Source organism: Lissotriton helveticus, chromosome 3_1 (genome assembly GCF_964261635.1).
Source record: "Lissotriton helveticus chromosome 3_1, aLisHel1.1, whole genome shotgun sequence".
NCBI lineage: Eukaryota > Metazoa > Chordata > Amphibia > Caudata > Salamandridae > Lissotriton > Lissotriton helveticus.
The window spans coordinates 2,118,671,093-2,118,698,938 of NC_136061.1; the positions used below are offsets into that span (position 1 = coordinate 2,118,671,093).

A 27,846-nucleotide genomic window follows, 5' to 3' on the forward strand; every position below is an offset into this window, starting at 1 on the left:
TGTTATCCAGCACGGACAAAAGTGTTGTCTCTGTGCTGTTGTTGACCCTGAAACCCGTTTGTGAGACATCTAATACATTGTTTGTTTCCAGAAAAGTGGATAACTGCCTGTTAACCAGTTTTTCTAAAACTTTCGATAGATAGGACAGTTGAGATATGGGTCGATAGTTAGCAGGATTATTGATATGTCTGAGCCTGCTTTTTTTAGTAGTGGGGTAACTATAGCGTTCTTCCAGTTGGTTGGGAATTCAGCAGATTCTAGCGAATGGTTCAGTGCTTGTGTTACTGCTGGGCATATTATTGGGGCTAGTTGCGAAAAAATATGATGTGGACATGGGTCCAGCGGGGAGCCTGATTTTATTTCTAGCATAACTTTACCCACTTATTCTTCCAAAAACGGACCAAAGCTGGAGCAACTGATCTGAGGAGTAGATGACTTGTGGGCCTCTAAGCATTCCGGTTTAGTGTTGGAAAATGAGGAGTACATTTTATCTATTTTCTCACAGAAAAAATCATTAATTTTATACTTCATACTTCATCATCCACAGCCACACAGTACCCTCTTCCCAAGCATGGACAGTTTATCATGTTTATTTCATGATGTAAGAAGACATGATGCACCCAGTTTCTAGGCCTCATGTGCTTGTTCAGAAAGCCTGTTGGTTGGTATATCACTATGTCATCCATCTGAAACCATGCTAAAACCCACTGCCCTATCAAAGAGAGACAACACAAATAAGCGCAGTACATGTGATCTGATTTTGCTACTGCCCTTGTTTGTGATTCATAGCAAGTTGGGTCCTAAATAATCGGCATAGTTCTTGCGGAGGAAACCGGTGTTGACTATGTACAGAGTAGAAAACATCTTGAATCCAAATTCAGTATCTTGTACAAGAAATCACTGACCCAGATTCTAAGATGCTTAGCTCTTCTTTTGTGATGTGGTCTTTAAATATGCATACCATCTCAGCATGAAGGTTAGATACATATATTGTATCACAACTTTGCTTTTTTCAAAGTGCCCTCCCTCCCAGAGGACAAAAGGGGCAGAGCTAACCACGCACACCTAGAGGCATTTAGCATATCTTGTGTGAAAAAGCAAAGTATTGACTCCTTTGTGGAATTTTGTAAAATTACATAAATTTGAATCTTTGCTACATTTGATTTGTTGTTGCCCCGGTATGTTGCAGTCCCGTCAGATCCTTTTAAAACAAATATGGCTGCGCAACGGGGTACGGACAGTGAAAGAAGCAACTTTGGTTCTCTTTTCTTGTACTACACCACAGGACTTGGCCAGATTTGGGAGATACAAGGCAGAGTTGCGTCTTAGGCTTATGGAATAAGAGGGGCCAGGGATCATAAAAGGCAACCTGGTCTGTTAAACAAGTATTCTCCAACAAGGCTGAACTGACAATCATTTGCAGATTTATAAATGTATATAATATATCTTCTTACTCTGTATTTACACGGTTGTAAGTAAACCCATTGTTTTTTTTTACAAGAATGTCTTTTTTAAACAATTGTTCTAATTTGCTTTTAAAATCGCATGTAAGTTATATTGCAGATGGTTTTAAGTAACTGTGCAATACAAAATAAAATAAATACCAAAAAAAATAGATAGTGCGCTCCTTGACCAGAGGATCCAGGTCAGATTGACTAACTGCCCCAGGGTGAAGTGCCAAAACACCACAGACAACGGGTTCTTTACTCCACCTCAAAAGTAGATATACCAAGCTGCTTTTACTTGCCCAGGTCATCATTTAACACTGCCAAGCTGCAGTGAGAGGATATCTTTCTGTCTCTAGAAAGTGAAGGAAATCGTGAACTCATAAACGAGCATTTCCTAAAGTCCTCTGGTTACCTCAAAAGGTATCCTGATGCTTCTGAAAAGTCACTTTCCAAATATAATGACGATACATAGTGTGAGTATTGCTGAAAAGCCAGATTTTAAAATCTTTTGAAGTAAATATAGTTATGTGGTATTTATTGATATTTATTTTGTACTCAATTTATCTGTTTTTGCCCATATTTATTCTGTGCACTGTGAAGAAACAAAAGGTTCAGATAGTGTATTTTCACATTTATTTAAGCAATACATGTACACTTACCCTTTGTCTGTGAAGGATGGTGCTAATATCAACCTCATATAATTCTGCAATACTCAACTGAAAATAATTTGCCTGTATTACAACAAATGGCTAACATTTACATTTATATACCCATCGTTAGGACATCTTGTTATTTTTTTTTTCTTTAGTGTCTGGTTAAAGATAGCTTTAGCTCTCTGTGGCGCACGCAATAGATCAATACAGGCACGGCCACATCGAGGTGTGGGAACTTAAACTGTGCCATAGACACTATTCTGGCATTGGTGATGTGAATCAATGTCTACACCACCAATGTCACATGCATGGAATAATGGAGCCACCCTGTGGCTAATGTGTGTATTGCAAACATACATTAACATCACTGTAATGCATGCTCAACAACTTGGGTTTACCACTGCTTGATTTTTATGTTCATATTCATTGCCAAATAAAGCAGATATTTAAGCAGTGACATCTCTGACGTAACATTAACAATTCGGACAATGTCAGTACTGTTAGCAATGTTTATTTTAATATTCAAAAAGGAAACTTGCCCCCCACAACCCCAACCTACCCTAACTTTCGGTCCCTGAATGTTCATAAGATCTTTTGCTTCTGTGTCTCTGTAGCTCTTGTACTTCCGAGGGTCTACCTCATAGAGTCATGGTTATAGATTACTCAGGCGTAGCAATTTTAGATACCTAGGACAGGTGAGTTCTGTGAATTCCTGTGACAAAAGTGAGATAAACGGCTGCCAGACCTCCCCGAATGTGTCCTCTTGTAGTTTCAATGTCATTATAAGTCTCTGCATCCCTAAGAGGTGCCAGATTAGGTGAAGCCACCCCAGTCTTGTTGGAAGCCTGTCAGTGCCCCAGAGGGCTAGAATCGTTTGGTGAGCAGCCCCCAACGCCAGCACAGTGTGTCTACCTCTCCTAGCTTTATGGCGATAAATCAATGGATTAGGGAGGCTTAACAGCACATAGGCCAGGAACCGGGGGAGTTGGGTGCTGAAGTGGTCGTTAATCTCTGCCGGGACTTCTTCCCAAAATTGGGTCAGGTTAGGGCACTCCCACAAGATATGTACAAGTTTCCCCAGAGCACTTTTCACTGCACTGTGGATTTGCTCTGTGTAAGCTGGCCGGAGTTAAATTCCAATAGGTGGCGACTTTCGACGCTGTTTCTGTACGAGCTGTATTGGTGGCTGTGTGCCTAGCTCAGTGAAAGATGTCCCACCACTCCTGAAGGGAAATCTCCCGCCCCAGTTCCCTCTCCCATCTCAGCTGTGCCACGGATCTAGGTTTGGGAGACTTCTCAGAAAGCAGTTTATACAGGTCCGACACTACATGTTTGTCTGATTCTTTGCTTTATAGCCATTTCTCGAAACTGGTCAAACAGCGTTGGGCCGTCTGTCTCACCCCGGGCTGCATCAGCCAATGCCTAATCTGAAAGTATCAGAATCTCTCCCTCTCGGGTATGTCATTATCTCTCCTTAAGTCGTTGAACTGTAAAGGCCCCTCTAGATCGAAGAAGTGACCTATGGATCTGCATCCCAGCTTCACCCATTCCCGAAAGGCCACTGTATTCAGCCCTGAGGAAAATTCCAGATTCTCCACCACCTGGGTAAGCGGAGAGGGGAATGTCGAAAAGCCCTCCCTGTCGGCCACCATGTCCCAGACTCTAAGTGTGGGGCTTGTTATTGCAGAGAGGTAAAGATTGAAGGGGCGTTGTGTCATGCTCAAAAAAGAGACCTTCTACACGGATGTTCCAGCCAGCGCCCTGTCCATGAAAAGTCAGCTTTTCTCTGATTCTGGGCACGCCCATTCAACCAGTAACCTAACCTGTGCTGCTTGAAAATTTTGTAAAATACATGGGACACCTAGTCCCCCTAGCGCAGGTGTCTGCCAAGTGAGTTCAAGACTCATTCGAGAGCCCCTGCCTGTCCATACATAATTTTGAAGGGCCTCTTGTAAAGTCTAAGTAGGGGGCCAGAGCGGTAGCGTCACAAATATGTACAGGATCCTGGGGAGGACTGACATTTTTAGGGTCACTTCCCTTCCGAGCCACGACAGCGGGAATGCTTGCCACCTTGTTTGATCGGTTTGCACTCTACTAACCAATGCGCAATAATTTATGTCTATCACTTCCTGGATAGTCAATGCCAATTGGATCCCCAGGTGCGTTATACTTCGCTCCCAGCAGATGAAGAAAGTCTGTGTAAGAAAGTCTTTTGAGTCTCGTGGCATTGACGGGCTCAATGCTTGTGATTTAGCTAGGTTAATTTGAAATCCTGAGACCTCCCCAAACCAACTAACCTCCCTTAGAAACTCATTACATCGTCCGCGTTTAGGGTGATTAGAATTTCCTCTCCTCCAAATCATATGCCTGTCATTTTTGGGTTGTCCCTGACTCACTGCCCAAATGGCTCCATATAGAGTGCAAAAGACTGCGAATAGAGGGGGCACCCCTTGCGCATTCCACGCTCTATGGGGAAACTCCAGGATCTCCTGCCATTCACTCCGATAGTCGCCTATGGTCCTCTATACCCGCTTAACGCCCAGGCACCATACCGGTCTCCAAATCTGAATCTTTTCAGTACCGCTTCTAAATAGGGCCAGTGGACTCTGTCGAAGGTTTTCTCCACATCTATAGAAAAAGCATTGTGTCCCATTGGAAACAGGATGCCTTGTCTATGAGGTGGAGAATTATTTTGGTGTTGGCTGATCTCTGCCTACCTGGAATAAATCCAGCTTGGTCTGGACCCAGTAGTCTGGGCATATAAGTGGCCAGACGTGTAGCTAGGATTCCTGCAAATAGTTTTGCAGCTGCGTTCAAGATCGATAATGGTCTGTACGATGCACACAGACGTTTGTCTTTCCCTGGTTTTGCTATTACTACTACCAAGGCTTCTTTCATGGAAGGAGGAAGTGTCCCTGAGTCTGAAATCTCATAAAAAAAACTCTGGTGAGGAGAGGAGCCAGTAGGTTACAAAAGGTTTTATAAAAAGGGGCCGAAAAGACATCAGAGCCTGGGGATTTATGTGGTTTCAGTCTGGATATAGCTGCGATTACTTCCGCCATCCTTATGGGGCTATCTAAGCTTGCTGCTTCCTCTTCTGTCAGGCTTGTTACTTTTTCTAGGTAGCTGGAGATCACTTGGAGTGGGAGATCCTGCACGCAGTACAAAGCTTTATTAAAGGCCCCAAATCTCTCCACTACCACTTCGTCCCCCATCACCTCTAACCCATCATCCGTCAGTAGGGCCTCAACCACGTTAGCCTATCTCCGGAGTTTGTTTGCTAGCATTCTCTCAGGCTTGTTACCCCCATATATAATGCGTGCTTAAGGCGGAGTAGAGAATACTCCGCCCTGTTGAAATCTAGCCCCGCAAGTTGTTTCCTGGTCGCCTCTAGTTGGCACCAGACTCTGGGTGCCTCAGTACTGTGGTGGATATGCTCCAGTTTGCGCATTTGTTGCTGTAGGTTCATTCGCTTATCGCGTCTCTCCTTGTTAGCTGCCGCAGAAATTGCAATCAATTCCCCTCTAATCACCACCTTCGCTTTATCATTGACCTCTAAGTACCGATGGATCGCACTCTCTATCTGCTGTGCTACTTCTGGTCTATGTCTCTCGCAGTCGCCAGGAGCAGAGTCTTCGCGCCGGTGGGGGGAGCACAAGGTCTAGCAGAACCGCTGAGTGGTCAGCTAGTGATCTAGGTTCAATGTCTGCTGCTTGTGTCGCTGCTGGGACCTCCCTAGAGCTAAGGAAGTGATCCAATCTTGTATATGATTTGTGGGTGTGGGAGTAGAATACGTATTCCCTAGTGTTTGGTCGCATATTTCACCTGCCATCTCTCCTGCAATCTAAAGGCAACTCCCTGTCTGATTTTCCCTGCTATCCCCTGTCTCGGGGTCGAGCGGTCAACTGCATTGTTAAAAAGTACGTTTTCTCCCAAGATCATCCACCTGTCCTTTGAGGTTAGAATGTCAGCTGCTGCTTCCTTCAGGAATCTGTCTTGTCCCTCATTTGGGGCGTACGCTGACCCCAGGACGATAGAGTGTTGGCCAAAATGAACTCTATACCCCAGAAGCCGCCCCCTATCTCCATCACCCCCGACCCAACCGTCCCCTGAAAGCATCGTGCGAACAGAATCACCACCCCAGCCCTCTTACGTGGTAACGAGGAAAAGAATTGCTGCAGGAAGACCCAGGATTGCATCATGGTCCAATTTCTATGAAGGAGATGCATCTCCTGTAGGAGGCAAACCTCTGCTCAGGACTGTTCTAAGTACGCAAGGACCGCCCATCTCTTAATAGGGTTATTTAAGCCCTTAACATTTAGGATCAATACCCTGAGGCTATTCGGTGTGGGAGACATTATAGAGGCTCCACTCTTCCCTGTTCCTCCCGGCTCTGCCTTCCCTCATCCTCCTCTCTTACCACCCAGTGGGGAGCCCTCAGCTTTATGGAGAGATTGATGTGTGTGTTGCGTTTGTCAAGTGAACACCCAGTAACAATACCAAAAACAGTAAGAACAAATAACCATTGTCCCTGGATCGGAGAGGGAAAACGAAAATCTGTCTCACCACCAGCGGAAGTGTCTCGGAGTGGGAGCGTGGCCATGTCTGCTCACTCTCTCTCCGTCTGTCCACCCCGCCAAACTATGAACTCAAACCTTGTTGCCTCAAGCAGGATCGCCGGAGGCCGATCCTCCGCCAGTTTGACCAGCAGAACCTTTCTTTCTGATGCCGGTTCAAGAGGACCCATCGCCACCTCAATCGGTTATTTCCTCCGAGACTGACCATTGCCTCCTCCTTTCGATATTCTTCTGAAGTTTCTATTTGAAGCAGTGTGCAAGCCGCGGAGAGCGAGCAAATCTGATGAATTTGATCCTGCCAGCGAAAAATCCGGTGAAAAGGATGTCCCCAGGAATAGGCCACATTTTCTGCTCGCAAGAAGTTTGTAACAGGGCGGAACTCCTTCCGCTTAATGGAGCGTGGAAGCTGCCAGGTCCTGGTACAAATTTAGAGTCTGGCTCTTGAACAGCACCGAGGTCATCTCTCTTGCTTTCTTCAGGATATGTTTCTTCAGAGTGTAGCTATGCACACAAGTCAGGATATCTAGAGACCACGGCGATCCGGGTCCCCAGCGGCCGACTCTGTGCCTTGTCTAAGCAAATCTCCGGGGCCGGGGTGTCTCCTAAAATTTGGGCAAAGAGCTCCGTGACTTAGGTCTCGATGTCTCTATCCTCCGCTTCTCTTGATGCTCCTCGTATGTGGATGTTATTACGTCTGAAGCAGTTTTCTAAGTCCTCCGTGTGTGCTTGTAGGTCTAGGGTTAATCTTGGAGGCGGATTACTTCTTGTTGCAGTTTCTCTATCTCCTCGTCCATGTAGTTCACATCCTTCAATAGCATCAACTTGATCGCCAATGTCTGCCACCTTTTAGCGTATTGACTGCAAATTGTTAGCCAAATCCCGCTTCACTGCTAAGAGGTCCTCCCTCAATCCAGAAAACAGGTCTTCCAAATATGGGCACGTGACCGGGGCCGCCAGATCTTCCTCTGCCGGCGAGGTCACTCTGCTTGCGGTTGCCGAGGGATCGCTCTCCTCGGGCCTGGTTGTTTAAGCAGCAAGTCCTTAATTGAGCCCTTTTTCTTGGCTCTCGTAGAAGCAATGTTACCTAGAGCATCCAGGTTCTTCCCACAGTTCCAGGCGTGACTGCCCGCTCCCAAGGTCAGAATTGGCCTTGTTTCCCTCTGGCCGGTAGTGCGTGGGCTGCACTTGCATGGGTTGGGGGTTCAATCAAGGCATCACCGTTTTTGTTGCTGCCGGGGGCACCACGATATACCCAACTACACCTATGGTCCAGTCCTCCTGGTCGCACTTGAGCTTCCAGGCAGCTCTCCTTCAACTCTGGTGCCGGTCTCAGGGTCATCCTCTAATGTGCATGCCTCAACTCTGAGGCGCGTAGCTTTATTAGCATCAAGGCTGGATACTTCGGTTAGCCTTTGGGCCTCCTCAAGTTCAGGCTCTACCTTGTCTCCATGTGCATCTCCTCCGGAAGCCCAGGTCCACTTTACCCAAATGCCTGTACAGCTCGGGCAGAAGGGGGGGCCACGAATCTGCGCCACGCATATCAAGGCGCAGTCTCCAGCATTGGTCAGCTGCCGCTAGGGTGCACGACTAATGTCAGGCTCTGTTCTGTCACGTCCCTTTCATTATGGGGCTCAAATTTCTTCGTATGCTGTAGCCTTACGCTGATCTCCGCTTGTTGTGTCTCAGTTGTGTGCGAAGCTCCCAGCCCCTAATGGCTCTGGTCCATGGCCCCATGCTCCCTGTCTGGGGCCAACTCCCAGCTGGAGTCTTTCGCGACTCCGCCGTCGCAGTTTCGCTAGCTCATGGGACCACTCCAGGTCCTACGCTTGCCTCTCACCCTTCATCTCTGCTTGCGGCTGGCCTCAACCCTGGGCGGTCCACCCCAGGCAATGCGTCATCTGTCTCTGTACGTCACTCCTGGGCCCAGGCCCAGATCTCTGCCGGCGATCCAAATCCGCTTTCCACTGTGGCCCGATAGGCGCTCACTAGCCCGCTCTTGATTTCGGACCTCACAGGTCCTCAGCTGTGGGTCCCCCGCAGGTCGATGTCCACCAGTATCTCGCTCTGTCCGCGTCTCTCGCACACCATACCCTTGTCCAGTGAGGCGCAGCTCGGGCACAGGCCGCTCACTGCCTTTTCTTGTCTCCTGCTCTCCTCATCGCCTCCTCTCCCCTCTCGGCGGTCACGAAGGCTCTCTGCGTCTCCAGCTCCTAATTGCCTTGTTCCCCAAGGCATATCAGTGAGGCGGGGGGAGAATCTCTCGGGATGGAGAGACAGAGCCTTCGTCCTCTAAGGGCGTATTCCCTATTGCTTCCCCAGATAGGGAATCCAAGAAGCTGGATCATCTTGGGAAGAAGATGTTTTCTGCCGCCAGCTTAGCACTGCGTTCGGTGAATACCGCATGCCTCTTGGGCCGTTACAGTGTGGGCTTACGGTTGTGCAAATCCTGCCACAGTGCCCAGAGGAGGCCTGGGCCATTCTCACCCGTGCAGTGGCAGAGGGTCGAGATGCAGCTAAATTCATCATCAGATGTGGGCTGGATACCGCCGAATCACTGGGCAGAATGGTTTCCACGTTGGTAGCCTTGAGGTTGAGGACGTCCGGTTTTTCGGGGGATGTCCAATCCACCTTACTTGACAAGCCCTTTTATGGTCGTCGACTTTTGGGTGACAAGGCAGACTCTTCACTCGAGCGCTTCAAGGATTCTAGGGCTACGGCCAGATCCTTGGGCCTTTCAGCGACCTCTCTCCCCACGCTATCTGCTTTTCGCCCCTTTCGTGGCTACGGAAGGGTTGCCCCACCACGTTCGACCCAGTCTGGCCACTGGTTCACACAAGCTGCTCAGCATGTGCGTGGCCGTGGGACCCAGCGATGCAGGTCTGGGGGCCAGCGGGCAGTCCAGTCCACCTATACACCCTGCAGCAGCCTCCAAACCTTTCTAGTCTGACCTTTCAGAGCCACCAGAGACCACGCCATCACCTCCACCACTGGCAAAACATCACATCGGACAGGTGGGTTTTTGTAGAAAGTCCAAAGGAGCTACTCCCTCCCCTTTGAGACAACTCCCTCCCATCCCTCCATGCCACCATCTTTCCATCACATGTCGGAGGATCATTTGGCCCTTCTCCGCCAGGAAGTTGCAGCTCTCTTGGCCAAGGGAGCTATCGAACGGGTCCCCCTTCCAGAAGTAGGTCCTGGTTGCTACTCCCACTATTTTCTGGTACCCATGAAGGACAAAGGCCTGCATCCTATCTTAGACCTCAGGGCCCTCAAACGCTTCCTCCGGAAGGAGAAGTTCAAAATGCTCACATTGGCTCAGGTCCTGTCTGCCCTCGATCCCAGAGACTGGATGGTAGAGTGGACTTGCAGTACACATATTTCCATATCCCCGTCCTGCCAGCCTACAGGCGTTACCTACGGTTCACGGTAGGCCAAGAGTTTTCAGTTTACCATGCTCCCCTTTGGCCTTACCAGCACCCCTCGGGTGTCCACAAAAATGTTGGCGGTGGTTGCAGCTCATCTGCGCAGATTAGGGGTTCCAGTCTTCCCCTATCTCGACGACTGGCTGTTGAAGAGGAGCTTGCCCCAGGCTGTCGTCTCCCACCTCCAGACTACGGCGGACCACCGGCATTTGCTGGGGTTCACTATCAACGTACCGAATTCGGACCGGACTCCCTCTCATTAGCTCCTTTTCATCTGTGAAGTTCTGGATACAGCACAGTTTTGGGCTATTCGGGCTATGATACAGATGTTTCAGCCTCTATCCTATATTTCGGTGAGATTGACTCTAAGTCTGCTGGGCCTCTTGGCCTCCTGAATCCTGCTGGTGGATCATGCCAGGTGGCATTTGCAGGCTCTGCAGTGGGACCTGGATTTCCAGTGGGCGCAGCATCAGGGGAATCAATCCCACTACATCCAGATCTCAGAGGCGACTGCACAGCAAATGCAGTGCTGATTAACGAACCAGGATTATGTCAGTGGCACATCCCTCTCTCCCCCTTCCCGAACCGGAGTTCACAATAGTGGCGCATGCATCACTCCTGGGATGGGTCGGCCAAGTGGGAGAGGCAGAGATCAGGGGTCTCTGGTGGAGGCCGGTCTCCACATCATTCTTTTGGAGCTCTGGGCGATCCGTCATGCACGGAAGGCATTCCTTCCTTCTGTCAAAGGAGGAGTAGTGCAGGGGTTCACGAACAACACCACCGCCAAGTGGTACTGCAACAAACAGGCGGGTGGGGTCATGGACCCTATGTCAAGAGGCTCTTCACCTTTGAACATAGCTGGAACATCAGGGCATATCCCTGGTGGTTCACCACCTGGCAAGTTCGCTGAATGCCAGGGCGGACAAGCTCAGCCTTCGGTGCATGATGGATCACGAATGGCGTATTCACTCGGAGGTGGTGGTGCAAGGTCTCTTTTAGCAGTGGAGAGAGCCTTGGTTAGATCTGTTCGCCACCGAAGAGAACACGCAATGTCAGCAGTTCTGCGCATTGGAGTTTCCAAGGAGGCACTCACTCTGCGACGCTTTTCGTAGCTAGTGGAATTGCGGCCTCCTGTACGTTTTTCCGCCTGTGCCACTTCTGCCTAGAGTGTTGAAGAAGATCAAGCACAACCAGGCCCAAGTCATTCTTGTGGCTCCTGACTGGGCACGAACAGTCTGGTACCCCGAACTCATGAGTATGGCCATGGATCCTCCGATCAGACTGCCTCTTCTGGAGAATCTTCTGTCGCAGCAGCAGGGGACAGTCCTCCACCCGAACCTGTCCAGCCTCCACCTCCTTGCGTGGAGATTGAGCAGCAACAGTTGACAGCTTTCGACCTTCCTCCCGAAGTCTGTAACGTTATCTTGGCAGCCAGGCGTCCCTCCAATGAAATAAGTTGAAAATTAAATAACGGTACTGGCCATTGGACAATATTAAGGTTTTATGGATAACATCATGGTGAAGCAATTGCACCTCATTTCTGCTAGGTTAAAGAGAAAGACATTATATCAAAGAAAGTGCTGTGAGGGAAACAGGAACAATTGGTGCCCTCCTTATCCTTTAATAACAAGAAAAATCCCTTTCCCCACCATCTACCGTTCTACATTATAGGCTACACCATTTTTCTACTCTGTGTTGCGAGTGTGTCTGCGGTCAACCTCCATCTGGCTTGCAGGGGGTACCAATAATTTTGAACCACACAGCGGTGAAAGCTATAAAATTATTAGACGCCTCACATACGATGCAACCACATTAGAGCAGCAAGATGCCAATTCCAGCAGCCCAGGCTTTGCAACTAAGATTTATTCCTTTGCATGCAGGGATGGGAGGCAGTGTAAAGCATCCTGCGATGTCTCCCTAAACTTAGGAAGACCCTAGTGTGTTTCTAGTTCTATCCCTGAAAGTTTGCGTGTTTGGTCCTCTTACAATGTGTTATTGTGAAATCAGTCAGTCTCGTAACAGACTAACTAAAAAGTGTCCTGAGGGGTTTGCCACTTTATTTGTGTAGTCTCTAAGCACACAGTAGAAATAAAATATTAATTACATGCTACGAGAAGTAATTTGTCATCCAGCAATTCTAACGTGGTTTCTTACACAGGGGGGCCTCCTGCTATTTGCAGCATTCACCACTGATTGGTTGATGATTATTAGCATCCCCTGCTAACCCAACGGAGACTGGTATCATACAGTCACAACTCTTACAGTAGATAATGGGTGTAGTCTACAATGTAGAACATCGGATAATGTGAAGGGTCCTATAAATAAAGATTCCCATATTCCCTGAAATCAGTAGGTGCTTGAACCTTTGTACGAAAACTCATTGCGTCTCATCCTCTGCATCCCTAATAGAGAATAATAATTTAGAAACCATGGTGAACCCCTCGTTGTTTCCAATGGTTTTATTGTATATTTACTTAGCCCTAAACATATGTATTTTAATATTTTGTTAACCTTCTAGGCAAAAAGAACTCTTCATAACATGGATAGTCGAGTGTGCAAAATAAAAGCCTCTTATTCGTTGAAATAATGAGTGAATCTAAATGTAGAGGTTTACAACTTTGCATAAGTGCAGATTGTAGGAAGCTGGCTCTTTCTATAGTGGACCAAAAAGAGGTACACTTGTAAAGAGTCCAGGCAAACCCCAGTAGTTTTACAGAGGCACAAATGATAACCCAAATGCTCTCTTCTGTGGTAGTGTAGGCGAGCAGTTAGTCTTATCAGAGGGTAGTGCTAAGCATTTGTTGTCTCACATAGGCAATACATGAGACACACACTTACCAATTTGGAAAAATAATGCATATTTCTACGTACATTTTTACACCAAGAATTTCGTTATCAATTAAGTACTTTTTAAAAAATATTGGTTTTAGTAGATAAGTAAAATGTTCACTTAAATGCGTCTTCTCACACAATGCTTTCCTATGGGAGAAAAGGCATGTATAGCATACAGTTATTTGCGTTTGGTTTCTGAGTGTCTCCTTCAGAACTTAGGGCCTTATGGGGTCAAGTTCCAAAGTACCACCATAAGTTTGTTGTTATTTGCCCTAGGGCTTCTGGTTGCAGAGGTGCAGGTCGAGTTGGTAGCTGAGCTCGCTACACCAGTAGAAAGAAGGGGGGTGGCAGCTGGAAACAAGCTGCAGAAGGAGACTTGGAGGCCGATCCACAGGGGGCTCAGGTCACAAGGTTTGTGGGGACAAGGTAGAACAGTTGGTTTGTCGGTACCCGGGCTTGGGCGCTCGGGTGCAGTGTGGAAAGGTCGGCTGGGCTCTGTGCGCCTTGGAAACCTAGAACCTTGTGGTCATCGGTCTCGCCCATTGAGGGTGCAAAATCAGGGCAGCTGGACCACTCTCGAAGTGTGTCTCTGCTGTGCTAAAGTCCCTTGACGGCTGCTTTACCTTGGAGTCCCGACTGGACTCTCATGGTCTCTGCTTGTTGCAAGGGGTCCGGTACTCCGAGTATTGGTCCGGTGCTGCTCTGGTTGGACCTGGTGTCCCCTCGCTCGTGGTGGGGAGAGATATGACCTTCAGTAGCACAGGGTCCTCTTCCTGGGAGCTTCATCGGGCTGGCTGGGGAGCGGCAACACTGTAAACCAGACTTAGCGTTTCGGTGCCTGCGGACTGCTGTGGAGTACCTCCTCTACTCCAAGAGAGATTCCTTGGCGATTTGCGAAGGCTGGAAGTCTCCTAGGGTTCTTAGAAGCTGGTCAGCTGCAGGACGAGTCGCTGCATCACGATAGTCGAGACTTAGTGAAGCAGGCACAGTTTGGTACCAAAAGTCCATAGCAGTCTTCAGTTCTCGCTTTTTCTTTCTGCTCTCTGTGTCCTTCTCTTCTTGATCCTGCAAATCTAAGATCTTGGTGTCAGAGGTGCTACCTAAATACTCAATTTAGGGGTGTTGCAGAGAGTGACAGGTAGTAGCTAATGGGCTTCTTACCATTAGAGTGTCAATAGCCTTTATATGACTTCTTCCTGTGGAAAGTAGGCATAACTCTGACCCAGAAAGCTTAATTCCGCCAAATTGAAGATGGTGGAATTCTAAAAGTCATGTCCACATCAGGTAGCCCACCTTGGGGGTGGTGCTAGTCTGAGAGGGGGGCATTCCTCATGACTAGCTAATGTTCCTGCCTTTCTAGGTGCCAAATGGGCCATGGGCAGGGTGTAGCATTTCCCCTGCCTCAAGAAGCCTTGGGTTGTATATTAAAGGCAGCAGAGACCTTTGAAGCCTTCTGCCTTGATATACTGATCAGTTGTCACCGCCTCCTAGCAGGATTGCTAACACTTCAGGCTGGAGCAGGCATTGCTTCCGCCCTCAGAGAGCGCAGGTTTTCACCTGCAGGGGATCAGAAACTTGTCTGTGGTGGCAGGCTGGTCTACACCAGTCAGCCTGTACACTAGTAGTCAGTAGGTTTTCAGGGGGCACCTCTAAGGTGCCCTCTAGTGTGCATGTATTAATAAATCCATCACCGGAATCAGTGTGGGTTTATCAATATTAGATGTTTACTAACAAACATTTCTAGATTCAGCGAAGCCATCATGTAGTGGGGGAACATGTAAACACTAGTATCCAGCTCATGTTCTTAAAATGGCTTCCCTGTTCACTTGTAATATCCCAGAATCGACTCAGATATCACAGGGGCATATATATACTCATGCAGATATGTCCACGCATGTATTATAGTGCACCCTGCTTTAGGGCTGTAAGACCTGCTGTTGGGCTGACTTATCTACACTGCATGCCATGTCTGTAGTCATGACACACAAGAGGTGTACCATGTTGTCTTTACTTTTCTCTGCACCAAGGCATGCAGCCTGAAATGCCAGTCTGCGTGTTGGTGCTGAGGGGTCCCTTAGGGTGGCACAGTGCATGCTGCAGCCCAAGGGGATCCTCTTTAGCCTCCTTGCCCTAGGTACAAGGGGGTACCATTTACTAGAGGTGTACTTGGTGTGTACTTGGTGTGATAAAGGTATTGTCAGTTGGGGAGCCAGTTGTACAGTTTTAGGGAAATAGATCTGGAATTGGGGTTAGCAGGAACCCAGTGCACTTCTGTCAAAATTGCATCAGATAGCAGGCAAAAAGTAGGGTTGACCATGTCAAAAAGAGGCACTTTCCTCACAAATATATTCCGTTTTGAAATTCACGTTTGCCAGTGAATACCTATAGACCTGAAACAGTTTCAGGTTACTAAGTATACTCAAATTAAATCAAAATCAGTCAAGCACGTACACTTGCACTTTTTTGTACTGTTTTTCTATTGTGGTCACAGCCTCTATACACCACCAGTTTTGAACTAGTCACTTCCACTTTCCTTGCTGGCGAAGATTTACTCCTGCCTCTGTTTGGAGTAAATAATTTTCATTTTGCTTGTGGGTTTAAGAGGAGTTTGTGAATGCCGTCACTGAAAGTCAGGGAACCCCTAGGATTGCCCCCTTCCCTGTCATTGCCTTGTTAGTGAAATATGCCTCATTAATCTATTGGACTTCACTGTGCTCCAGGGAGTAAAAAACTGCTAATAATCTATCACTCGCCACATTTGCGAGGGTACTCCCAAGACTTACCTTCCCTGGGGGTAGAAGTGCTGCTGACAGAAGGTGTACCGGATAATTCTCTTGCTGGTACTTCACTCATGAGCGCTATTGACAAAAGGATCTCCTGTAGTTAGGAATGATTGGTTCTCCCAGGAAAAAGATAATACTACGCCTTTGGAACTCCTTGGCAGCGTAGAATGAATGCCAGTTTGTGTAGCCATGTCCCCTAGCAATAGAGAAAGCCTTATAAATCAACAAAGGCTCAGCCAGAGTAGCAAAAGGGTAAGTTACTTTTATACGCATAATATCTATTACTGGAGCTCAATTGGCATCAGCAATAATTTAATTCATTAATGCTAGTTTTCGCCTTCTTTTGTGTTTACGGCATTGCTGTCTGGCATCTTTTAATAATAGAAAGATGGTGGGCATGGCCGCCATCATCAATGTGAACACTAGAGTTGCCAGGAGCCTGAAATAAATCTGGAATTTTTATACTCAGGGAGCACATCCAGATAAAAGAAAGCTATTGCACAATGTTGGACTAAAGAACAATACAGTGATATGCTTTTCATTCAAAAGGATGCTCTTAATTCAGGAACTCTGGAGGCTTTGAGAAATACAGATGGTAGTGCTAAGAGCTGTCTGAAGTGACAACTCGGAAAGACCTCACTTGAGACAAGTGCCCATCACTTCTCACAGGATTGAAGATATGGGGAGGTGCAGTGTGCCAACTGGGCCCCAAGGTCTAAGCAGTTGGATTGGTAGTGAAAGGGGATTACAGGTTGGGCACAGATGAGCAGTGGGCTGTGGGAACATGATCTGAGTCGCCACAATCCCCAGTACAACATAGCCCAGGGCCTCTTTAAGCTCTGTGGTTGGGACCAAAACCCCTGATCTTAAAATGAGATCCGGTAGGGAAGCATAGATAGCACCATGAAGCAGGGTGGCACACTCTGAGAGAAGACGAGCTAGATTAATGGTTCTTAACATTTGACTGCTGTGAACCCCCACTTAATCATTACTTGAATCCGTGGACCACCCTAAATCATTATTGGAATCTGAGGACCCCCACTGAGTAATTTTTGGAACCCGGGACTCTGGTGAGCAATTTCGATGATGTGAACCGCAAATCTGAAAGAAACACGTTAGTTAGATTCCTTACCTTAGAATAACCCACAGGCGTCAGACTGGATCTGGAAAATTTTGCATAGCAGTACCCCTGCGGATCGGTAGGCGTCGTCTGTGGCTCCGCGTCTGTCGTCGGCAATGGTGGCGCCGGGATGAAGTCGTCGGAGTACTTAGACACCTCCCTCACACGCTGACGTCAGTTCTTCTTTTTTCCGCGCCAGCTAAGTGCAGGTCCGGAGAAAGAAGTGCCTTAGTAATTTTTTGACTAAAACTTTTTGATCTTTTTGATCTCTTCTCGAGTCATCACGACTCTCGGTGCCGGTAGGAAATGCCCGGGTTCAAGCCCTGTACCGACGGCAACCGACTGATGTCGGTTACCGATCCCCACCGCCGGAGCCTGTATTGCCTTGGGGCCGACCAAGACGACCGGTCGTGCCCCGACTGCCGGGCCTTGACGTCGAAGGCTAGGCGGGAGCCTCCAGCTCCGGCAGTCGACCCCGCGCCGCTCATGGTCCCTGGCCAGGAGGGGGTCGAGGGACCGGTCGCGGGGCCACAGTCATCAAAGCTGGAACACTGTGACCCGGGAGTTGTGTACTTCGTCGCGCACTTCGCGTTAATCGTATTTACCGCGTCTTCTACACGAGAATTGGGGATTCTCCCATAGAAAGTAAGAAGACGGACCAACACGACGTTTTCATAATCGATATCCCAATCGTTACTGCCTATAAACTCCCATTAGTCCTGCCCGATTCTACTTAGTTGGTATTGACCTTCCTCTTAATTTTGCTAACAGTCATATTGGTCAAGGGCCCCGTCGGGTCGGAAGTATAACCGGGAGAGCAACCTCCTTTGCGTATACAGTAGCGTCCGAGCCCTGACGATTCGCGCGAGCGATGAAACACGTGTCGGCTGGCTGCTGTTTTTCTGTCATGGAAATAAAGAACTGAGGATCTCAGTCCACATAGGATTCTGTCGTCTCTCTGCCACCTTACCTTTTGTGATTTGTTTACTCATTCAATGATATGACTATTGATTGTACTCTCTATTGTGTGTGCATAGGGTAATTGTTTTATTTAGTTTGGGTCTCATTGGCATGCTGATCTGACCACAGAGTGGTTTAAAAGGTTTTCCATTCACCCAGTTGCACCACCAATCTATTATTGCTAGCTTACATACTCATGCGCTTTTGATGTCTATCTGTGCGCCCATTTTCACTGACACCAAAACCTTTTCTTGCATTATCATCGAAGCTCGATGAGTCGACACCATTCGTTGGGCTCCAAGTCCTCAGGTAAGAGGCACAAGAAGTCGAAGAGACGCCATCGCTCTTCTGACTCCCCCTGACGCTCGCGCGACGCGGCCGGGGGTTCAGACGACACCGCCTCCGTGGCTCCGCCGGAGCCGCAGGTGCCGCGGCCAGCTCCATACCCACCGGTCCCTGGGCTGAACGTGACGCCGTAGGAGATCGAGGCCTTCCTCATGGCCATGAGGTCCCTCTCTCCTCCGTCGGGTCCCGCTGTGCCTCTGGGCCCCGCGGCCCCGACTGGGAGTCCAAGCGGGCCGGGTGCTCCGGCGCCGTCGGGTGCTTCGGCCCCGGCGGCGACTTCGGTCCCGACGCTGCAGGCTCCCGCTGGATCCGGATCCGGGTCGCCGCTGGTCGACCTCACGACCCCGCCGCCGTCGACCCCCAGCGCCGTCCCCGCATGACGCTGTCCCTGATCCCTCTCTCGGTCCGCATCCGGAGTCGACCGACGCCGCATTAGACGCCGGCTGAAGAGCCTTTCTTCTTTGATCCGGCTCCATCCTTTGACACTGAGTATCAGGAGATGGAGGACGAAGGGGATTGGGAGGGGTCTGAGGACCCTCTGACACATGTGTCAGTCCTTCCAGGACTGGACAGAGGAGCTAGGGGGAGGCCAGTGGTCTTGATACCTCCCCTGACACTGGCTTTGTCTCCCTTCCTACCTTGGCTACGGAGGAGGGGGCTGCTTATAGTGTGGTGCTGACACTGGCAGCCAAGGCCTTGGCGCTTATGCTCCCCGTCGCTACTGTGAGGTCTAACATCCTCACTGAGGTCCTTAAACGGCAGACTGGCGCTCCGAAGCCTTTACTGCTGTTTAATGAGGCTCTCATTGGCATCCTGTTGGGCACCTGGTCCAGGCCCGCTACAGGCCCCCCTGTAGATAGGAACGTCGCCAGGCGCCAGCTCCGGGCGACCCTAGCTTCCTGTCCACCCATCCCACCCCCAATAGCCTGGTTATCCAGGCCTCTACTTCCCAATCCGCATTCCCGACTGCACCCCCAGATCGGGAATCCAAAAGGTATGAACAGTTTGGTAAGAAACTGTTTTCATCCCTCAGCTATGGGTTGCGGTCAGTAAACACCGCTTGTCTTTTGGGCCGTTATACCCACTCTCTGTGGGATACGGTTGCGGCCGTGCTGCCAGAGTGTCCAGAGGGGGCCCGGGCAAAACTCGCTCAAGCCCTCGCAGAGGGCGAGACGCAGCTCGCTATTCTATACGATGTGGGCTGGATACCACGGACTCGCTGGGCAGGGCGATGTCAACGATGGTGGCGGTTCGCCGCCACGCCTGGCTGAGGTCCGCCAACTTTTCAGCCGATGTCCAGAACACCCTCATGGACATGCCGTTTGATGGCAGCCACCTCTTTGGTGGCAAGGCGCAGATCATGCGCTTGAACTTTTCAAGGACTCCAGGGCTACGGCCAAGTCCTTGGGCCTCTCGGGGCAGCGTCAGCAGCAGTCTGTCTTAAGCTCCTTTCGTGGCCAAGGAAGGGGCGCCCCTTCACGTCCTGCCAGCCACGGGCCGCAGTCTAACATCCAGCGCGGCGGCGGGCGTGGTAACCGCCGTGGCGGTGCCAGGGGACAACGCTGCGGCCAGCCCACATCCACTCCCGCAGCATCCGCCTCAAAGCCCTCCTAGTCCGAGCTTTCAGGCCCATTTAACGCCAGTGGGGGGCACGGTCCGCCATCACCTCCTCCACTGGCGTACCATCTCTTCGGACAGGTGGGTGCTGCAAATCGTCCGAAGGGGCTACTCCCTCCCCTTCGGGGCGACACCTCCAGCCATGCCACCGCAGTACCACCGCGTGTCGGAGGATCACTTGCAACTTCTGCTAGAGGAAGTGTCGGCCCTCTTGGCCAAGGGGGCCATCGAGCGCGTTCCTGGGCCAGAAGTAGGGTGTGGTTGCTATTGCCACTACTTTCTGGTTCCCAAGAAGGGCAAAGGGGGCCTATGCCCTATCTTGGACCTACCGAACGTCAACGGCTTCCTTCGGAAGGAGAAGTTCAAGATGCTGACTCTGGCTCAGGTCTTAGCTGCCCTGGACCCCGGAGACTGGATGGTAGCATTGGACTTGCAGGACACGCATTTCCACATCCCCGTTCTGCCAGCCCACTGGCGTTACCTGCGGTTCATGTTAGGCCACGAGCACTTCCAGTTCGCCGTGCTCCCCTTTGGCCTTACCAGCGCCCCACGCGTGTTCACGAAAGTAATGGCGGTGATCGCAGCTCATCTGCGCAGGTTAAAGGTGTCAGTCTTCCCCTACCTCGACGACTGGTTGTTGAAGGCGAGCTTCCCCCAGACAGTCGTCAGCCACCTTCAGACTACGGCCGACCTCCTGCACTTGCTGGGGTTTTCCATCAATGTGCTGAAGTCACACCTGTGTCCCTCTCAAAGGCTCCTCTTCATCGGAGCAGTTCTGGATTCGGCGCAGTTTCGGGTTTATCCTCCCGAACAGCGGGTTCAGGATATTCAGGCTCTGATTCCGATCTTTCAGCCTTTATCCCGGGTCTCGGTAAGGTTGACGCTGCGGCTTCTGGGGCTGATGGCCTCCTGCATCCTTCTGGTGCATCACGCCAGGTGGCGGATGCGGGCTCTGCAGTAGGACCTGAAGTTTGTGGGCCCAGCATCAGGGCAACCTGTCCGACCATGTCCGGATCTCAGAGGCCACTGCGAGACAATTGCAGTGGTGGCTCACGGACCGCGATTGGGTCTGCGGCAGATCCCTCTCCCTTCCCCAACCGGAGCATGTTGTTGTGACGGATGCGTCCCTCCTGGGCTGGGGGGGCCACATGGGAGAGGCGGAGATCAGAGGCCTCTGGTCTCCGGCGGAGTCCTGGCTCCACATCAACCTTCTGGAGCTGCGGGCGATCGGCTTGCACTGAAGGCATTCCTCCCCTCTGTCCGGGGGAGTGTAGTGCAGGTGTTCACGGACAACACCACCGCCATGTGGTACTCCAACAAACAGGGCGGGGTGGGGTCGTGGACCCTATGCCAGGAGGCTCTGCGCCTCTGGCAGTGGCTGGAACACCAGTGCGTCACCCTGGTGGTTCAACACCTGGCAGGTTCCCTGAACGCCAGGGCGGACGAACTCAGCCGTCGGTGCATGATGGATCACGAATGGTGTCTGAACTCGGACGTGGCGCAAGGTCTCTTTCAGCCGTGGGGAGAGCCTTGGTTAGATCTGTTCGCCACAGACGAGAACGCGCAATGTCATCCATTCTGTGTGTTGGAATTTCCAAGGCGGCACTCGCTCGGAGACGCTTTTCGTCGCGAGTGGAGTTGTGGTCTGTTGTACGCCTTTCCGCCTATACCACTTCTGCTGAAGAAGATCGGGCGCGACCGGACCCAAGTCATCCTTGTGGCTCCAGACTGGGCACGAAGATACTGGTATCCAGAGCTACTCAGCATGTCAGTCGATCCCCGATTCGCCTGCCTCTTCAGGAGGGCCTTCTGTCGCAGCAGCAGGGGACGGTCCTCCACCCGAACCTGTCCAGTCTCCACCTCCATGCATGGAGATTGAGCGGCGGCAGCTGAGGCCATTTGACTTGCCTCCTGAAGTCTGCGATGTCATTCTGGCAGCCCGGTGTCCCTCCACAAAATCGGTATACGCCTGCAGGTGGAACAAATTTGTGGCATGGTGAACAGCAAAGGCTGTGGATCCACTCTCTGCCTCTCTTTCTGTGGTTCTCCTCTTCCTTCTTTCTCTTGCCCAGCAGGGCTCTGCTCTGGGCACTATCAAGGGCTACCTTTCTGCCCTTTCAGCCTTTCTAAGGCTACCTGATCAGCCCTCTTTGTTCAAGTCCCCCGTTGTAAATAGGTTCTTGAAGGGCATCACTCATCTGTTTCCTCCTGTTCCTTTCGTGATGCTGCAGTGGGACTTGAACCTTGTTCTAACTTATCTGATGTGCGCTCCTTTTGAGCCACTTCATAACTGTCCTCTTCGTCTTCTCACTTTTAAGACTGCATACCTGGTTGCCATCACCTCTGCCAGGAGAGTGAGTGAGCTCCAGGCCCTTACTTCACAACCTCCCTTCCTTTCTGTCCATCCGGACAAATTTGTGTTGCGGACGCGACCCTCTTTCCTGCCCAAGGTAGTTACAGCCTTCCACATCGGGCAGTCCATCACCTTGCTCACCTTCTTGCCGCATCCGCATCCCTCAAAAGAGGAAGAGAGGCTCCACCGTCTGGACCCAAAACGTGCGCTCTCATTCTATCTGGATCGCACACGCCAGTTCCGGGTGGATGACCAACTCTTTGTTGGTTACATGGGCGCTAAGAAAGGACGGGTAGTGCACAAACGAACCATCTCTCGGTGGGTCGTCTTGTGCATCAAGATTTGCTACTCTTTGGCGAGGAAGGAGCCTCCTGTTGGGCTGAGGGCCCATTCCACTCAGGCCACAGCGGCTACTACTGCCCTGGGCCGGGGAGTCCCCTTGCAGGACATCTGTTAGGCAGCTAGGTGGGCCTCGCTGCACACGTTTCCAAGACACTACTGCCTGGACAGCCAAGTCCGGAGAGATGGCTTCTTTGGCCGTTCTGTTCTCTGGGACTTTCTGGTGTGATCTTGGTTCACAGACCCACCACCGGGGTTGGTATTGCTGGGGTATCTATTCTAAGGTAAGGAATCTAACTAACGTGTTTCTTTCAGATGAACATATTACTCACCTTCGGTAACGATATATCTGTAAGAAACATTAGTTAGTTAGATTCCTTACCTCCCCACCCATCCTCCCCGTTCTGCAAACCGATATCTAGGGTTAAGGTCATCCCTTTCAGGGCCATGGTTTCATGACACCAGTGTCGGTTTTTATCATGGCTCTGCGTTTCTGGCGTGGAAAAGCTGTGTATAAGAACTGACGTCAGCGCGGATTCTAAGTACTCTTGACGACATCATCCCGGTGCCGACGACGGACGCGGACGACTCCTACCAATGCGCAGGGGTACTGCTACGCAAAATTTTCCGGATCCAGTCTGATGCCTGGGGGTTATTCTAAGGTAAGGAATCTAACTAACTAATGTTTCTTACAGATATATCGTTACCGAAGGTAAGTAACTTGTTCATCAATGCACAAAAGTATGGAAACAAGCATTCGTCAAATAAATATACAAATGATGAAATATTTTATTGAATTCACAAACCAATATAAAAAAATTGAAAAAAATTGAATGGGAAGGTTGGAGCTTTACTAAATTTAACGGAGACAACCCATAGTCAATAATATGTTCGGTTTGATGCACTAAGTGGAACTGGCTATGCTGAAATTTTTTTTTTATATCTCAGATACTGATTAAATATCCCCCTCTGTTACATTAAAGGGTGGAAATGGTGGGGCTAGGGAAATCCTTTGAAAGGTACAATATCAATATTCATCAATTATTCAATAAAACACTAAATGAAACAGAGTTCTCATTTATATATGACTAATAAAAAATACTAGATGTGTATTTTGAGAGGATATATGAACAAGGGAGGAAATTAGAAATGATAGGTTTGATGGCATGTGTGGCTGTAGATACACATGCTCTTCATATTCTTGCCATCTAGTGTTGGGTGGTAGTTGTGCAACTTGATTTTCTTCAAAGAAGCCTTTTGAGTCAGAAGGTAGAATGACTCCTCCTCTCAGTAATATTACGTATGGGCATAGACTGCTAGATTTTTTTCTCTCCGCGGTTGGGTTAGATCTTGTGTGCTTCTCCTCCGTGTTCAACTTCGTTTGGTACAAACCTTCGGTCCTAACCTGTCTTTGACTGTATAGTGTATCTTGATTGCACTTTTTTCTGTCTTGCATCGCTCAAAAACCGTCATCGGTTATGGACTTTGACTGATTGCCCTTCAGGGTGCCCCCCGTCTCGGGCCTACTCTTCCACGTGCACCATCGGTACGGAAGATGTGTTCCTGATGGAACAAACACCTTTTCCGTTTTGCCAGCAGTGTCATGCCAAATATCCACACACCAATCAACACCAGGTGTGTAACCTTTGCAAAGCCAACTGCGATGCCTTCAAGTCTTTCACATCGAAAAATACACTTGCGATCGAAGGGAGCGTCAACTGAAGATATCTTGCCGCAGCAAAGATGATACTCCCAACATCTTCTGTGAGAAGCACGCCCAGGAAGAGCCTGCTGCTGAAGAGGAAGAAGGTGTGTTCTCCGTTGAAGAGATCTCGGCTTCAATATGGAGGAGGAACTGGAACACTCCCTGTCACTCTGGCAGTACATGAGTACAGTCGCCTAAGACCTTGCTCCAACCAAAAAAACTTCCAAACCCTCACCCTTTCCACTCATAGAGATCGCCACTGCCATCTGGCCAGGGTCAAATCCAAAAAGATAATTTGAAGGCCCCGCCTTCGGGCCTGGCACCGAAAACTTCGACCAAGGCTAAGTCCTTGGGTTCGACCTCCTTGGATCGAGCACTTTCTTCGGTCTCTGCTAAGCTTTTGGGACCGATGCAGCGACTGGGTCCATCTCCTTCGGTGCTGGACAACAAAATCTTCAAAAGCCTTGAACCAGAAATCCACTGAAACCCTCGAAGCAGTCTTCAGTTTCCATGTCCCTAGTCGAGCCTATACTTGAAAAAATAGACATTAGACAAAGAAAAATCCACATTCAAGAAGGGGTAGTGCGAATTAAAGCCTTTTCTCGACTAAAGAGCCTGTTAACTTTTGAGGAAGAATTGGATACGTTCCTATACCCCTCAAAAGAGGACAAAGATACCAGCCCTACACATCATCCTCCGCACTACCGCCACCCCTTCCTCCACCTCTTTCAGCATCACCACCTCCGCCACCCCCTCCTTCTCCACATTAGGACCCTCTGGACAATACACCTTCGGGTTCACCCACAGGGGGTAAAGGAGAGCCACTAGGGGAACCTGATCCTTGGAATGCCTATGATACAGACCCTATAACTCCCAATGACCTTTACCCAGCTCACCCCTCTGCTCCTGAAGATGATACTGCTTACCAGCAAGTAATCGCTATGGTAGCTACTCATCATGGAGTCCAACTTCATACAGAGTCATTAGAGCAGGTCTTCTTTGAGACTGTGTCATCCTCTCATAAAGACCCGCAGTTTCTGCCTATGCTCCCTGGCATGTTGTGTCCCGCTGATGACATATTTAAACAGACAGTACATGCCTGCGTGATAACCGCACGGGTAGCTAAAAAATATAAAGTGGCTGCCTCAGAGCCCCTTTTCATATTTAACCTGGTGCCACCAGACTCCATTAGTGCTACCACAGCTCGTTAACGAGCCAATAGTCAGGCAACTGGGGATACGCCACCTCCTACAAAGAAGACCAAGCGTATTGTTGCTGCTGGAAAACGAGTCCAATCATTGCCAATTCCCAAGCCCTACTCACACATTACGATAGGGATCACTGGGATGAAATGGAAGAACTGCTGCAGCAATGTAGCGTTGTGGTTGGTCTGAGCGCTGTAGCGCTGCACTCAGATGGGTACTGGAGGCTGGGAATGTGCCCCATCAGGCTGTGTAATGCAGCCTGGTGGGGAACATGCTAAGTGTGCATGATGCTTTGCCCAGGCCAAGACAGCCGGCCAAGCAGTTATGCGCACTTTGAGAGTGTGCACTCACCACTCATCCCAGGCTCTGACCCCAGCCCGCCCCGCCCTAACCCAGCCCCCTATCAAAGAAAAACTAAATGATAATAGCCTATTTATTATCATTTTATTTAAAAATAATTCTGCTCTCGGAGCAGTGGGGCGAACCTCCTCCGCCTTAGCGGAGGAGCCGCCCCTGCAAAAACATACTAAGGACTAATCCTAAATTCCTATCAAAGGTAGTTTCCCAGTTTCATCTCAATCAATCAATTGAGCTACCTATCTTTTTCCCTAACCCTGATTCGGTGGCAAAAACAGCTCTCCATATCTTAGACGTACAAAGAGCACTAATGTTCTATATAGATTGAACTAAATCCTTCAGAAAAATAGACCAACTCTTTGTAGCCTTATCTCCACCTCATAAAACAATGCTATATCTAAGTCAGGCATAACCAAATGGACAGTAAAATGCATCCAAACTTGCTACACTAAAGCCAAAAGACCTTTACCTATAACTCCATCAGCACACTCTACTCGTAAAAAAGGAGCAACTGTGGCCTCTTTAGGAAATACCCACATAGCTAAAATTATTAAAGCAGCTACATGGTCTGCACCACCTACATTTACCAACACTACTGTGTAGCTGTGTTAGCAATGTAAGTCAGGCAGTGCTACATAGCCTTTTTCAAACTACTGCAACTCCCAACTCTAGCCACCGCTTCTAAGGAGGGGTTGCTTTACATATATGCAGAACATGTGTATCTACTGCCACACATGCCATGGAACAGATTATGTTACTTACCCTGTAAGCGTTTGTTTGTGGCATGTAGTGCTGTAGATTCATATGCGCCCTCCCCAGATGCTTGTGGCAGTTACAATTACGTTTTACACACTTCTATTGGCATGGATATCTTTATTCTAGCACTTTCCTTACACTCCTTTCTAACCCGCCTGTGGTAAAAACAATCAAAGAAAGGAATTGATGACCGTACGCAATATTACCGAGAGGAGAAGTCACTCTGCCTCATGACTCGAAAGACTTCTTCAAAGAAAAACAAGTTGCAGAACTCCAACCCAACACTAGATGGCAGGAGTATGCAGACCACGGGAATCTATAGCACTACATGCCACAAACAGATGGTTACAGGGCAAGTAACAATCCTTTCTGGGTTTTCTAGCTGTTAATGCCTTGTCATCATTGAAGAAATTACTTCTTTCTTTAGCTCAGTTCCCCTATTTCCCAATATTGAGAATGCTTAAAAACAGAATCGATGCTGAACTTTTTCTTTAGCCTTATATTACGTTTGCCATTGCTTTCTCTTTTAACCATCACTGTGTGAATAGAAATTACAGCCCATGGCACTCTGACATTCTATCCATGCAGTTTCAGAAAGTCCTATCATTGACCGTTCCATCGTTTAACAAGGTGGGAATGTTAAGACGTGCCTTCACTATGGCAACACAATCACCAGAAGGACAGAAATGTTAAAGCACCAAAACCTGTATCTCTTAAAAAGAAAAAAATGAAAAAACACATTCTATTTGCTCAGTTAAATTATCAGTTCCGAAATGTCATTAAAAATGTCACTACATTTCAATTCTAAGATCAGTTATTCACTTTTTTTTTTTTTTTTTTTTTTTTTTTTTTATTGAATTTGTATTGCGCTCAGCTACCCGTAAAGGGTTTCCCGGCGCCAGGGACAGCCTAAAGAAGAAAGATAGGTAGTTGCTGAAACAGGAGAAGCAGAGAACATTTGACCAACTAAAACAGAAAAGTTTTTAGCTTTTTGCGAAAGGCCAGAAGATTGGTCTCCGTTTTGAGCGTCAGCGGAAGAGCATTCCACATCTTCGGCCCCAGATGGGCAAAAGAGCGGCCTCCCATTTTTGTCAAGCGAATTCTAGGAATTACAAAATTGGCTTGATTTGATGACCTAAGGGGACGATTTGGCTGGTATGGCCGGACAAGATTGTGCAAATATGTGGGAGCAGAACCCTGACGGATTTTAAACATAAGGCACAAAGTTTTAAAAGCTACACGGTCAGCAATTTTTAACCAATGAAGGTCACATAGGGCTTGTGTTGCAGACATTCTGCGTGGAACATTGCACAGGAGGCGGGCAGCTGAGTTCTGCACAACCTGGAGTATATTCATTGTAGCTCTATCAGCTCC

General features: G+C 49.0%; 1 protein-coding gene across 1 annotated transcript in view; it reads left to right on the forward strand.

Annotated features, from left to right (window-relative positions):
• IQGAP1 (IQ motif containing GTPase activating protein 1) overlaps positions 1–27,846 on the forward strand; it is a 488,190-nt gene that overhangs the window by 453,793 nt on the left and 6,551 nt on the right. The window lies entirely within an intron of this gene.